The sequence below is a fragment of the Rhinolophus ferrumequinum genome, chromosome 13, assembly GCF_004115265.2.
Source record: "Rhinolophus ferrumequinum isolate MPI-CBG mRhiFer1 chromosome 13, mRhiFer1_v1.p, whole genome shotgun sequence".
Taxonomy (NCBI): Eukaryota; Metazoa; Chordata; class Mammalia; order Chiroptera; family Rhinolophidae; genus Rhinolophus; species Rhinolophus ferrumequinum.
The window spans coordinates 52,450,998-52,463,514 of NC_046296.1; the positions used below are offsets into that span (position 1 = coordinate 52,450,998).

Genomic DNA, 12,517 nt, shown 5'->3' on the forward strand with positions numbered 1-12,517 from the left:
TTAAGAAATCTCTTAAAATAATCCTCCTAAAAAAGAAAACCTGAAAATTACCCAGTCTTGTAAATGATGGATAGTGAACAATCAAGGATAGCCAAATGTACTTGAAGGCCAATCCAAAGCTCCCCTGTTTCTGAAAGGCCTCCTAATAGACTGCTTGCCAATCATACACTGTCAGTATTGCCTCTTTCTTTTTTTTTTAAACTTACTCCCCTTTGAGACACCTCTGAACCGCTGCTGAAATGAAAGCAACTGCAGATGGTTCCCTTCTAGCTGCACGTTTATAAACAAACAGCCATGGTTAATATTATCTCAGGTTTTGTTTGATTTCTCACTGTAATCTTGGTGCTGTGACTCAGATCCAGCCTGACCTGTTGTCACTGTAGACCTTGGATCTAGTCCAAGTGTGATGCCCACCAAGGCCCCTTGAGTCTCACTGCCCATGAAATATCATCCACATCAAAAAGACCACATGGACAGTAAGGTCCTCAGGCCTCATCTTACTTGACATCTCAGCAGCATTTGACAGCTGACCTCTACTCCTATTCTTGGAACACTCTGCCCTTGGCCTCCATGCTTCCAGTTCCCTGGTTTCTTCTCTCTGGGTGTTCCTTCTCAGCCTCCTTGGCCAGCTCCTGTGTGGCTGGAGCTCCTCAGGATTCTGGCCTGGACCATCCTCCTTCTCTCTGTCTCTCAAGGTGATCTTCCCTTCTCTCCCGCCAATGGCTTCATATAAAATCTCTGCAGCAATGATTCCTACATTTCAATTTCCAGCCAGCCCTCAACTCTGCTCTCTTTGTGTTGAGTTCCTTGGCTGTTTTATTCATTTGTCAAATCTTGGGTATTTATATTTGGTTAATGTTCCCCTTCAGGGCTGCATCCTTGGCGATTTACTTCTGCTTTTCCCTTTGTTTTGTCCCAGTCGTCACGTTTTATTTTGTCATGAGGAAGAGGGTCACAGAGTGGAACGCACTGGTCCTGTAAGTTGGCTGTTTGAGCCAGCGCCACAGTCTGCAGCGTTGGCACTTCTCTCCAGACCAGCACTCTCTGAGGACAAATTTTGCTGTGGGTCACCAATAAAATCAGGTAAGATTGTCCTCCCGTCCTGGCTATTTATCCTGAGAGTTGGTTTTGATTCAGAGACGGCATCCTCTCCCTGATATATGCTACCTGCCAGGGACTCAGATCGTTGTGTTTGTATTCAGAGGTCACAGACCCTTACGTCAGGGGCCCAAGACACATGTTTGTACGAGCGACTTCAACTGTCTGGAACTTTCAACCCACTGTAACCCAGAGTCATCTCTGGGGGCCATCTAACCTATGTCCCCCTCTGGGAAAAACTGCCTTTTTCAGGTGTCCCATTACCATTATAACTCTTACATTTCTTTAACTCCTTTGCTGTGACATTCAGATATATCCGAATGAATATTTACAATCCACTGACTGCAGCGTTCGAGTTTACCCTACACGCTCAAAAGAATTTTTCCCTCTACTGCGGAGTTTGAGTATATATGCATAAAATAGTCAAAATATCAACTTTTTATTTTTTGTGGATTTTTGACACATTTGGAAAAAAAACTTGAAATCAATTAACGCAGTGAAAGGGTTAAATGGCAGAACTTTACTAAGAATGATTTGGACTTTCAATGGACAGTTTGGGGAACACTTAACTAGAACTGTTCATTTGAGAGGTGCCTTAGAACAAAACAGAATAAAATTCCTCAGGCCCATTGAGCAGCACTTTTTGATTGGTACCCTGATGCTTCTAAATAGAACTCCAATTCTTTAAAGAATTTTTTTTGACAAATTTAAACAAGGTACCTGATGACTTAAAGTATAAACACTACTTGAAATAAAACTGCCTTCTTCGTTAAACCCTCTAGCACCCCTTATTCTTCACCAGCCCCCCTCTTCCACTCCCAGACGGATCTGACCCCAGTCCCTTTACCCCTCTACCTCTTCCTTCCCCTCTCCTGGATCCTTTGTCTTTTCTTAACAAGCCCCCTCCATCCCCCAAACATCAGTTTCCTTTAAAAGTGCATCTTGTTTGAGAATCACACATGCCTTCTACCACAGAGTTTAAACTCTGTTCTCAGCAGAACTAATAGTTATTGTCCAAGATTTCCCCAAACCCTGACAAGACAGACACCTCTTTACTGAAAAATTCAGAATCTCCCAGGGGGCTATAACTCAGGTCTGCCAGATCTCTGCCAACTAGTTCACATGTTGGTAGGAAGATCAAATGCTAAATTATCAATAAAAAAGGCAAAATAGACTAATCCAAGGTCAGACTTAAGGGATCCCAGCATGCATGCGAAACCAGCAGGCTTTGAAAGAGTCCAGAAACAGGTCAGAATTTACTAAAAGTGATTTCTGGGAACTTCCCTGTAAAAAATTATTGCAATCAAGAGAATGATAAGATAAGCCACAAACAGAGCGAAAATATTTACAAAAGAGATATCTGATATAGGACTGTTATCCAAAATATACAAAGAATTCTTAAAACTCAACAAGAAGAACATGAACAACCTGATTTTAAAAAAAAAAATGGGCAAAAGACCTGAACAAACACCTCACCAAAGAAGACACACAGTTGGCAAATGAGTGCATGAAAAGATGCTCCATATCATATGTTATTAGGGAAATGCAAATTAAAACAATAATGAGATAACACTACACGCCTATTAAAGTGGCCAAATCCAAAACACTGACAACACCAAAAGCTAGCGAGGATGTGGAGCAACAGGAACTCTCGTTGACTTCTGGTAGGAATGCAAAATGGTGCAGCCATTTTGAAAGATAATGTGGCAGTTTCTTATAAAACTAAACATACTTTTACTGTACTGTCCTGCAACTACTTCTTGGTATTTGCCCAAAAGAGTTGAAAATATGTCTACACAAAAACTTGCACATAGATGTTTATAGCAGCTTCATTCATAATTGCCAGAACTTGGAAGCAACCAAGATGTCCTTCAGTAGTTGGATGGGTAAATAAACTGTGGTACATCCAGACAATGGACTATTATTCAGTGCTAAAAAGAAATGAGGGATCAAGCCATGGAAAGATGTAGAGGAATCTTAAATGCATTTTACTAAGTGGAAAAAGCCAAACTGAAGACAGAATCTTTTATCATTCCAATTATATGACATTCTAGAAAAGGCAAAACTATAGATAGGGGTTGGTGGGAAGGAGGGATGAATAGGTAGAGCACAGAGGATTTCTAGCGCAGTGAAACTATTTCTGTATAATGCTATAATGGTGGATACATGACTTTATACATTTGTCAAAACCCATAGAATGTACCACACCAAAAGTAACCTCTAATGTAAACTGTGGACTTTGGGTGATAATGTATTGAAGTAGGTTCACTGAAGTAGAGTATAACAAATGTACACTCTGGTGCAGGATGTTGAAAGTCGGGGTGGCTGTGAGGGTGTGGCAGGGTTGAGTGTGGACACCGACTATGTGGGAACTCTCTGTACTTTCAATTTTGCTGTGAAGATAAAACTGCTCTAAAAATAAAAATTTATTTAAAAATTAAATAACAAAAAAACTGACTGAGTTTTAATTCAGTCTTGTAAGCAGAGAAAAGATGAATCGAAAGAAGATTTTAGGGACAGACTAGAAATTAACTTCCAACAAGATTCAGGAGTCAGTCTCCAAGCTGATGTAACAGCAGTCTACTCATCTCTTTTTGTAAATGGGTTAAACTGAAAATCGGAGAGTTTTTTGTAAGCAAAAGGTAGAATGGAAGATAGCCTCACTGTCTAAACTATAACATCTAGTGGATAGTTTAAAAGGACTTCGGAACAAAAACAATATAAAACTCAAAATAAACGCATGGCTTTGCAGGGAAAACAATTGGGTGGTCCTAATTCTAATTGACCCCCCATTGCTAGAGATGTCTATAAATATTGTAAACAGAAGGGACACTGGAAAAAAAGACTGGGTTTATGCTACCTTATCTTGTTCGGGAAACCCCCTTCCTGGTATCTGATATAGTTGCCTAGAGGCCGGCCTCCTCCCAGGACCTGCCCTGAATTCCTTGCAGCTTGGCTCAGATGGCCTGATTGGAAACTATGGCCTCCTCTTGAAGGCCCCTGGGCCAACTGTTGCCTAAATTATGGCTGATACAGGAGTACCTACTTTGGAGCTAGACCTCACAAGCCCGGCCAACCCTCTGCCTGCTGTCTTCTGGGCCTGATATACCCACAGCTGGGACCAAACCCCTGGGCTTCCCAGCTGCCCTGCACGGTCCTTGGGAACCATTCATTCTGTTTTGCAGCTCAGTTCTCAGGCACACGCTACATTAGTTGGCTGAGGGTCAGTATGGAAAAAGGGTGGTCAAAAAGGACATTAGAATTGAAAGAGAACTTAGAGAATCTAATCTCCTGCTCAAAATACGGTCTAGAAACAGCGATACTGGTGTCATCTGGGAGCTTTTTACAAAGGTGGAATCTTCTCAGGCTCAGCCCAGACCTACCGAACCAGGAAGTGCAGCTTCAGAAGGTCCCCACGTGTTCTGTGGGCACTTTAGAGTTTGAGAAGCCTTGATCTAGAACAGTGGCTCTCCGACCTGGCTGCATATTAGAGTCGCCTAATGTGACCTGTGAAAGAGCCCTGTCCCAGACCAATAAATCAATGGGGCCCAGGCACTGTTTTTTTGTTGTTGTTGTTGTTGTTGTTTCTTTTTTTGTTTGTTTATTTAGAGCTCCCCAGGTGATTCAGATGAGTAACTAGGGCTGAGAACCACTGGCATCAAAACCCTTTTGTTGTAGAGAAGGGGACACAGAAGCCCAGAGAAGGGAAGTGGCCTCAAACTCAGGCAACCTGACTGCTGATGCAGAGCTTTCCCCATCACCCTGACTCCTGTCCCTTCTCATTACCAAGTAAGTCTGATCAGAGTCCCTCTTCAGTACTGAGACTTGCCTACACAGATTCCTGCAACGTTGCAGTTCTTTTAAACAATGCACCTGTTATTTGAAATATTAGAAACTCTTTAATGACTCACAAAGCGGGGAGTGACTAAACAAGCTGGTGAAATACCATATTACACAGTAACAAAAAAGAATGGGGTTGGTCAGTGTTTCCTAACGAACACTTTTCAGGGTATAATGATGAATGAAGAAATGAAGGAGCCAAAGGTATGTACAGTGAGAGATCTTTTCTCAAAAAAACAACCAATAAAATACTACATTTTTCCAATGGGAAGCTACATCTGTGTATATATATGTGAGCAGGTGTGTGTGTGGAGGGGGTTATAGAGGAAAAGCCCTATAAGGATATTTCAAAGGTCATACCAACGGTTACCATATGACCACTGCTTAAGGGCTGGTGGTCAAAGGGGTCTTTACATTTATCATTAAAGTTTTATTTATCTTTTTAACATGGAGAATATATTCCAATAATACCCATTTAAGTAGAAATTATTTTTAAAGGGGAAAACAATTGGGACCTTCTAGGAGATGTACTGATTAACTTAGATTGACACCCAAATACTTGCCTTATGGGTCCCTTGCATTTGGGAGCTTCAGTTTTCCCATCTCATCTCTAAAATGGGTATTAATATCCTCCCCCAGTGTTGATGAAAGAGTCAACAAAAGGAAATGAGACTCTTTTGGGGGCTCACGGTGCCATGTCAATATCAGGTTACTGTCCTCTCTGTGGCTTCCATCCACACCGCTCCCCTTTCCAACATCTGTTTGTGCCTCTCCTGCTCTGGATTCTCTCCCTATACTTGCCTTACTCTCCTGCCCCAACTTTTTTTTTTTTCAACTCATCCTTGACTTTTATGATGTTCATGAAATTGGAGGACACAAATGACTCTTCCTTTTGTCTTGGCATCTAGGCAGAGCCCCGAAAGGCCAAGGACAATTCAGTAGGTGCCAAACACACTGCACCCTACCTCGGGATGCTAGATGCCCAATGTTGTTTGAGTAAGAGTCTGAGGTATCAATCGTGCCAACATCAGCCCGGGCTTCACCTCCAGTTCCTCAGGACATTGAAGAGGCACATCATCAGGCTTTCTCTGAAGAGAAGTTATCTGTGGGCTGTGTATCACCCCCATCCTCCCGCCAGAAGGGTAGGAGACCTATGAGGGTAGGAGATCTCACAGAATTTGACAGGTGTCCCGGGGAGCTTGAGGAGCGCAAGAAGTGGTGTCTGACCCCTGAAAGCCTCAGTGTGAGAGGGAGTGCCTGGGAAAAGAGAGAGTGCCTTGGAAGTGACAGAGTAGGTAGGAAGGTAGACATGAGCAGGAGGAAAAGGAACTAAGGGGCCATCACAGGTAACCTGCTGGCATCATCAATGTCCTGTTACAAACCCAGGAAGCCAGCAGCCAGAACAAAAACTTGGGCTAGTACAAACACACTGTGATGAAGGAGACTGCAGGATGAGGAGAAAAACAGGAAAAGGTGGGGAGGAGGGTAACTCGATCTATAGGATGTGAGGCTAGGGTCCCAGAAACATTGTGCTGCTACCCACCCTCGGCTCAGCCTGTTCCACGCTCAGAGTGTACTTGCTTTGCTAAGAAACTTGCTGTCTCCTGCTTGCTTGACTTTTGTCTCTTGACTGAGTTCTTTCTTTCAAGAAGACAAGAATTGAGGAAAATTGTCGAGGACAGAAGGGCCTGAGCTTCCAGAGTGTTGGGAAACCTCTCGTTTCTGAGTGTCTCCTTGGCTCTCACACTAGGACCACCAGATGTTCTGGCACCAGATGTGTGGAGGTTCCCTTCCCACACCAAGCAGTTCTGTGACTCCAGCGGGGTGTCCTACAATTCGACTCAACTCTGACACTGTCAGGTGAAGGGCTTAGTCCCATAAGACTCCCCCCACACATACTTCAGACACCAATCACAAGTTCAAATTGTCATCTCAGCTTCTGACCAACCCACTATAAATCAGCGGCTCTCACCACCCCCTCCTGGCTGGGGTTTGATTAATTTGCTAGAGCGGCTCACAGAAATCAGGAAAACAGTTTACTTACTGTTTACCCGTTTATTATAAAAGGATATCATCAGGAATGGCCCGATGGAAGAGATGCAGAGGGCAAGCACGAGGGAAGGGACACATAGCTTCCATGCTCTCTCCAGGCACATCCCTCTCCCCAAATCTCCATGTGTTCACCAACCCAGAAGCTCTCCGAAGCCCATCCTTTTGGAATTTTGTGAAGGCTTCATTACACAGGCATGATTGATTAAATCATTGGCCACCGGTGACTGAACTCGATCTCCAGTCCCTTCTCCTTCCCAGAGGTGCTGTAGGGCAGGGCTAGGACTGCAAGTTCCATCCCTCTGATCCTATGGTTTGTTCCCTTGGCGACTTTAGGTTTAGCCTTTGGTCACTTAGGAGCTTTCCAAAAGTCACCTCATTAACATAACAAGTGACGCCCTTATTGTGCTCCTCACTTCTGAAATTCCAAGGGTTTTAGAGCCCGTTGCCTGGAAAAAGACCAAATATACAAAGGGTGCCCAAAAAATGGACACACATTTTAAAAAAGGAAAACTGTGTGAAAATTGTAATAATATATACCAATAACAAAAGATGAATACAAGTCATGTTTGACTTCTACAATCACCAGAGGTGCTCAAAGTGGTTCCCATCAGCGTCCAGACACTTCTGATTATGGCAAACTGCTGCTTGAGCAACGTTGACCAAAGTATCCACTTGTATACATTTTTTTGGCACCCCCGGTATATTTCTTATTATAAACCACAATATCACACAGGGTTTGGTGGAGCAAGGACAAGTGTGGAAGGCAGATATAGACCACCTGCAGAAGACGACCCTGTAAGACCAAGTGAGGACTGGTGGAGCCAGAGATCCTGTGTGACTGGGCCGAGGAGGTGTGGCCTGTGTCCGAGAACTCTAGGTCAAAGAACCTCAGGGCTAGGAGAGGCTCCAACGTGACCACAGAGGCCCCCACGAGAAAACCTAGCTTTGCAGTCTGCCTACCTGAGGGCACAATGCCACACACAGCCGTAAAGGCAAGCAGACCCTTCCTTGCCCGCCCTCCCCTTTCTTGCCTGAGCCCTCCACCCTGGAGCAGCCTAGCTCCCCCAGAAGAGGGAAAGCAGGTGGAAAGAGAACAAGCTATTTTTCTCTGCCCCCCACAGCCTCCCCAGACTGCCTGGGTGGAGGAGACATTTTCAACAGAACAGAGCTTGCAGTTTTGTTATCCTACAGGGCTAGGTATTTTACATGAGAAGGACTAAAAACGGATGGGAGCTGCCTGCGGTTTTCCCTGCAGAGAAGAATGCCTCCAAAGAAAGGTTTGCAGGGGCTGATAAGAATTTCTGCTTGTGCCATGTGTCCAGAGCTCAGCAAAGTGATCACCTGGGTTTTCCCTGGCTTATTTGGGTTAGTAACCTAGCTGTGCTTCCACACACGTGAACTGAGCCTCCTCCAGGAGTCAAGCCTTTCTCTGTTTGTGTTTCATGCTGCAGCCCAGCTTGTAGGATCTGCACATTGCCCCTGCCCCATTGGAAGATTTCAAAACTCAGATGTCACGCAAGCTCTTCACCAGTGTTCCAAATCTTCCAAATACAAGACCCTGTGTGTCGTATGGGCCCCGCCTAGGAGCCCATCCTGCCCAAGGGGCCCTGGAATAGCAGCACCTGGTAACATTCTGCTTCCTCCCTGCGGGCTAAGAAAAACCCTGCTCTAACTGTGCTAAGCACAGAACGGGGAGCCTTTTCTGTCTTAGCCCCTCTTAGCTTCGCCTGCAGGTAGAACCCCACCTGCTGAAAAGGCTCTCAGGCTCTCTGTAATTGCCCCAGTAAGCAGGGCTCCTGACAGAGGATTTGACTGAGTCGCCAACGTGTGACAATGATTTAAAGAGAACATAAGGGCCACCCATCTCGTGATAAAGGCTCAGTGTGGACTCTCCTTCCCCCTGTCTCATGTTGCCAGGAAATAAAACAATTCTGCCCCCAATTCAAGACCAAATCTCTTGGTCATTGTCTCTTTTCTTTCCCTGTGACCATCACCTCCAGTCCCTCTCAGCCCCTGTCCACCGCCTCCAATGCTGGGCCCAGGTGTTCACACCTTAACCAGGACAGGGACAACTTGCTTTTGTCCTGTAGCTCGGGGACCAGAACCCGGGAGCGTGATTCCTGAGCGAGGCCTAAGGAGGGACACATACTTCCTGAACTGCTTCTATGTGCCAGGTCAGGCCCCTGATCCATGGAACTTATACTCTAGGCAGGTAGAGAGAGAAATCCTAATTAAAGAGTGTTACGAGTGAGACTGTGGAAACATGTGACCGGGGGCCTCTTCCATTTCAAGGCTCTGTGAAATCTTGAGGAATTCCACGAAGGAAAAGGGCAGGTTGCTGCAGAGCAGAGGTGAGGGCAGGAGAGGCAGGGTGCGGCCATTCGAGGTCACGTAGGCCTTGCTAACATCTGGGCCTTTACCCTAAGAGAAGCAAGAAGCCAAGAAAGGGTTTTAAGAGGCGAAGGGACAAGATCTGCTCAATGTTTTAAAAAGACGACTGATGGTTGTGTGGTGGGGAATGGTCGGTGGAGAGACAAGGAAGGAAGCTGAGAGCCCAGGCAGGAGGTGGAGGAGGCTTGAAACAGGCTGGTGAGGTGGCGATGGAGAGAAGTAGGAAAAGAGATACTCAGGAAGTAAAACTGATGGGTTCCATGTAAGAGGGAAAAGGTGATGCCTCGATGTCTGGCCTGTGCAAGGGCAGGGGCGTGGTTCCTGCACTGAGTAGGGACCGCTGGGCAGGATGAGTTCTTCTGGAGGAAGGGAAGTCACAGCTTCAAGCTTGGACATACTGAGTGCGACGTACCTTTAGGACAGACACTTAAGAGATGCCAAAGAGTAAGGAAGATAGATGGATCAGACACTCAGAAGAGAATTCTGGGCCAGAGCTATGTGGAAGCCCGAAGGGGCCATTCCAGCTTTTGTGGATACATCTGCCTAGGGAGAGAGGATAGAGATTAGAAAGAGAAAACCCCAATGACTGCAGGTTTGTGTCATGGAGAAAAGAGCGTTTCCCAAATGCTGATGCTGCTGCAAAGTGTCTGAGGCCTGGAAAACTGGGTCTTAGCAAAGGACCATTGCTGGACTTGGTGGTGCTCCCCAGAGCCCTGGCTCAGCTCTGTGCTCCTGGGCACCTGTGTCCTACCTGCGACTTCTCTTTGCCTTTCAGGGGAGGAAAAGGGCAGAATCATCACCAAGGTCCCTCCCAGCTGAGCATCATTCCAGAGGACCATCATGGCGGAGGCATGCTTCAGCTCCTCCCTGGCTCTGTTCCCTGCCTGCATCTCACCACATCCTCTGGATATGTTTTGGGGTCACATTCCTGGAGCCATACGGCCCATATGTAGGTGGAATTTCCACTCATTCAACATTCTCTGAGCCAAATTTAGGTGATATGTGGGAGACAGAAGAGATAGAAGATATGATCCTTATTCTCACGACCTTACCATCTCTTTGGGGAGATCAGATGAACATAGATGGAAAATAAAATCTAGAGGCCATGAACAGGAGGAAAGATTGCACAAGTGTACACAAAGCAGCCTAGTGCAGAGTGAGGGGTTGAGGGCTCCTGCGTGGAATAGGTGAACCAAGAGCCAGGTCTAGACGTGATGTATGCTGACGGGAGGAGCTTCAGCAAAGGCATGGCGGTCAGCTGTGCGCCGACCGATGAGGGGTTGGCCTGGAAGATCTGACTGGGTGTCATGGGCACGGCTGCTTCAGTCTGGGTGCAGGGCACAGAACTTGGCCCAATGCATAGCTAGTGCCACAGGTCCAATGTCACATGGGACAAGCAAAAGCAGGTATCACCCTGTAGGAACCTGCACCCCCAAAAGTCACTTCAGACCTGACAAGGTACACAGACTTACAGACTCCCCGCACATCACAGCCAGAGCTGGGTCTGAGGAAAATGTCTACCGTGTTTCCCTGAAAATAAGACCTAGCCAGACAATCAGCTTTAATGCATCTTTTGGAGCAAAAATTAATATAAGACCCTGTATTATATTATTATATTATATTATGTTATGTTATGTTATGTTATGTTATGTTATGTTATGTTATGTTATGTTATATTATATTAAAGACCCGGTCTTACAGTAAAATAAGACCGGATCTTATATTAATTTTTGCTCGAAAAGATGTATTAGAGCTGATTGTCTGGCTAGGTCTTATTTTGGGGGAAACACGGTAAACGTTGACAGTGTGGTTCTCACCAGACCTATTCCATCTTTGTCCCCCAAAACAAATCAAGAGAAGATCGTTCCTCACCTTGACTGTTCACGAGCCCCTTTCTTCTTTCTATCGGCCTCACGCGCAGCCTTTCGATCTCCTTCCCTGGGTGGGGGGTGCTGCTGAGCTCCTCCCTGAGGTATCCCTGCTGCACCTTCAGCCCAGGACAAGTGTCTCTGGGCGGCTCTTCTCCAAGAAGTTCCACTGCCCACATGAGGGAGGCAACTCCTCCCCCTTTCCTCTTGACTCCAGCCCATATCTCCAGCATGCCTTCCTTCCCCCATGGTCTGGTTTCCTCTTCCCTTTTCTGTCCTCATGTCTTCTTTTCATCATTGGGCCTCTTCCCTCTACCAGTGACTTCGGTGGCTTCTGGAAGGGGGACAAGTCCCTGGCCCAGTCTCCAAAGGCCTTTCACAATACACCCAAACCTTTCCTTCTGGCCTTACCCTAGGACTCCCTCTGAGCTCACCACATGTTTCTGGTCCCACATTGCCTCCCAACCTCTGCCAACCTCTGCTCAGGCTGTACCTTCAGCCTGCAGTGCCTTCCCCCGTCTTCAACTGACGAGCTCCTTCCCACCCTCCAGATTCATCTCAAACCCCATCCATCTCGTGAATATGCACTTCAGACTTAGAGACATCTGATTTTACCTCTGCTTGGCCACCTGGCAGCTGTGTGCCCCTGGGCAACTCACTTCATGTCTTCTGAGCCTGTTTTCCAGTCTATCAAAAAAGGGATGACCCATACCTTACAGAGGTGGGGTTTAAATGAAATCAGGTGTATGAAGTACTCAGCGTAGCACCTGGATCCTGGCAGGGACTCAGGAGTGCTTACTGTTGGAGCTTGTTTCCTCCCACCAGCTCTGATCTCACCCTTCTTTGAAGTTCTAGAACATTTTTTGTCTCTGCCAGCACCCAAATTGGCCATCTATTATAGGTCGTAAACTCCTCTAAAACAGGAGCTCCTTCTGTACCCCCTTGGGTGTTACACAAAAGATATTTGTGGAATGGAAATGACAATTGTTGACAGGCCTGTAATGATCCCTCCTGGGGAGAACAAATGCTTCCCTGTGGCTGGCGATGCTCCAAAGCCAACAAAGGCCATCACCTGCTTTCTGACACTGACACCAGCTCATTGTTTCATCCCACACCTCATCTCAGAGTATCAGACCCCTTTGGCCACTTCCTGGTTCCTCCTGTCCCACCAGCACAATGATGTTGGGCAGGAATGGGCCTGGCTGAGCAGAGATGACCCCCCCCAATAATGGCCAAAGAAGCAGCTGTGCCCCAATGGGTCCAGCTTG

At 46.2% G+C, this 12,517-nt stretch overlaps 1 protein-coding gene across 1 annotated transcript in view; it reads right to left on the reverse strand.

Annotated features, from left to right (window-relative positions):
• PLB1 (phospholipase B1) overlaps positions 1–11,373 on the reverse strand; it is a 138,815-nt gene extending 127,442 nt beyond the window's left edge. Inside the window, 1 exon segment of the mRNA XM_033125525.1 lies at positions 11,254–11,373. The gene's annotated coding sequence lies outside the window, so the exon portion shown is untranslated.
• Positions 11,374–12,517: the final 1,144 nt, after the last annotated feature.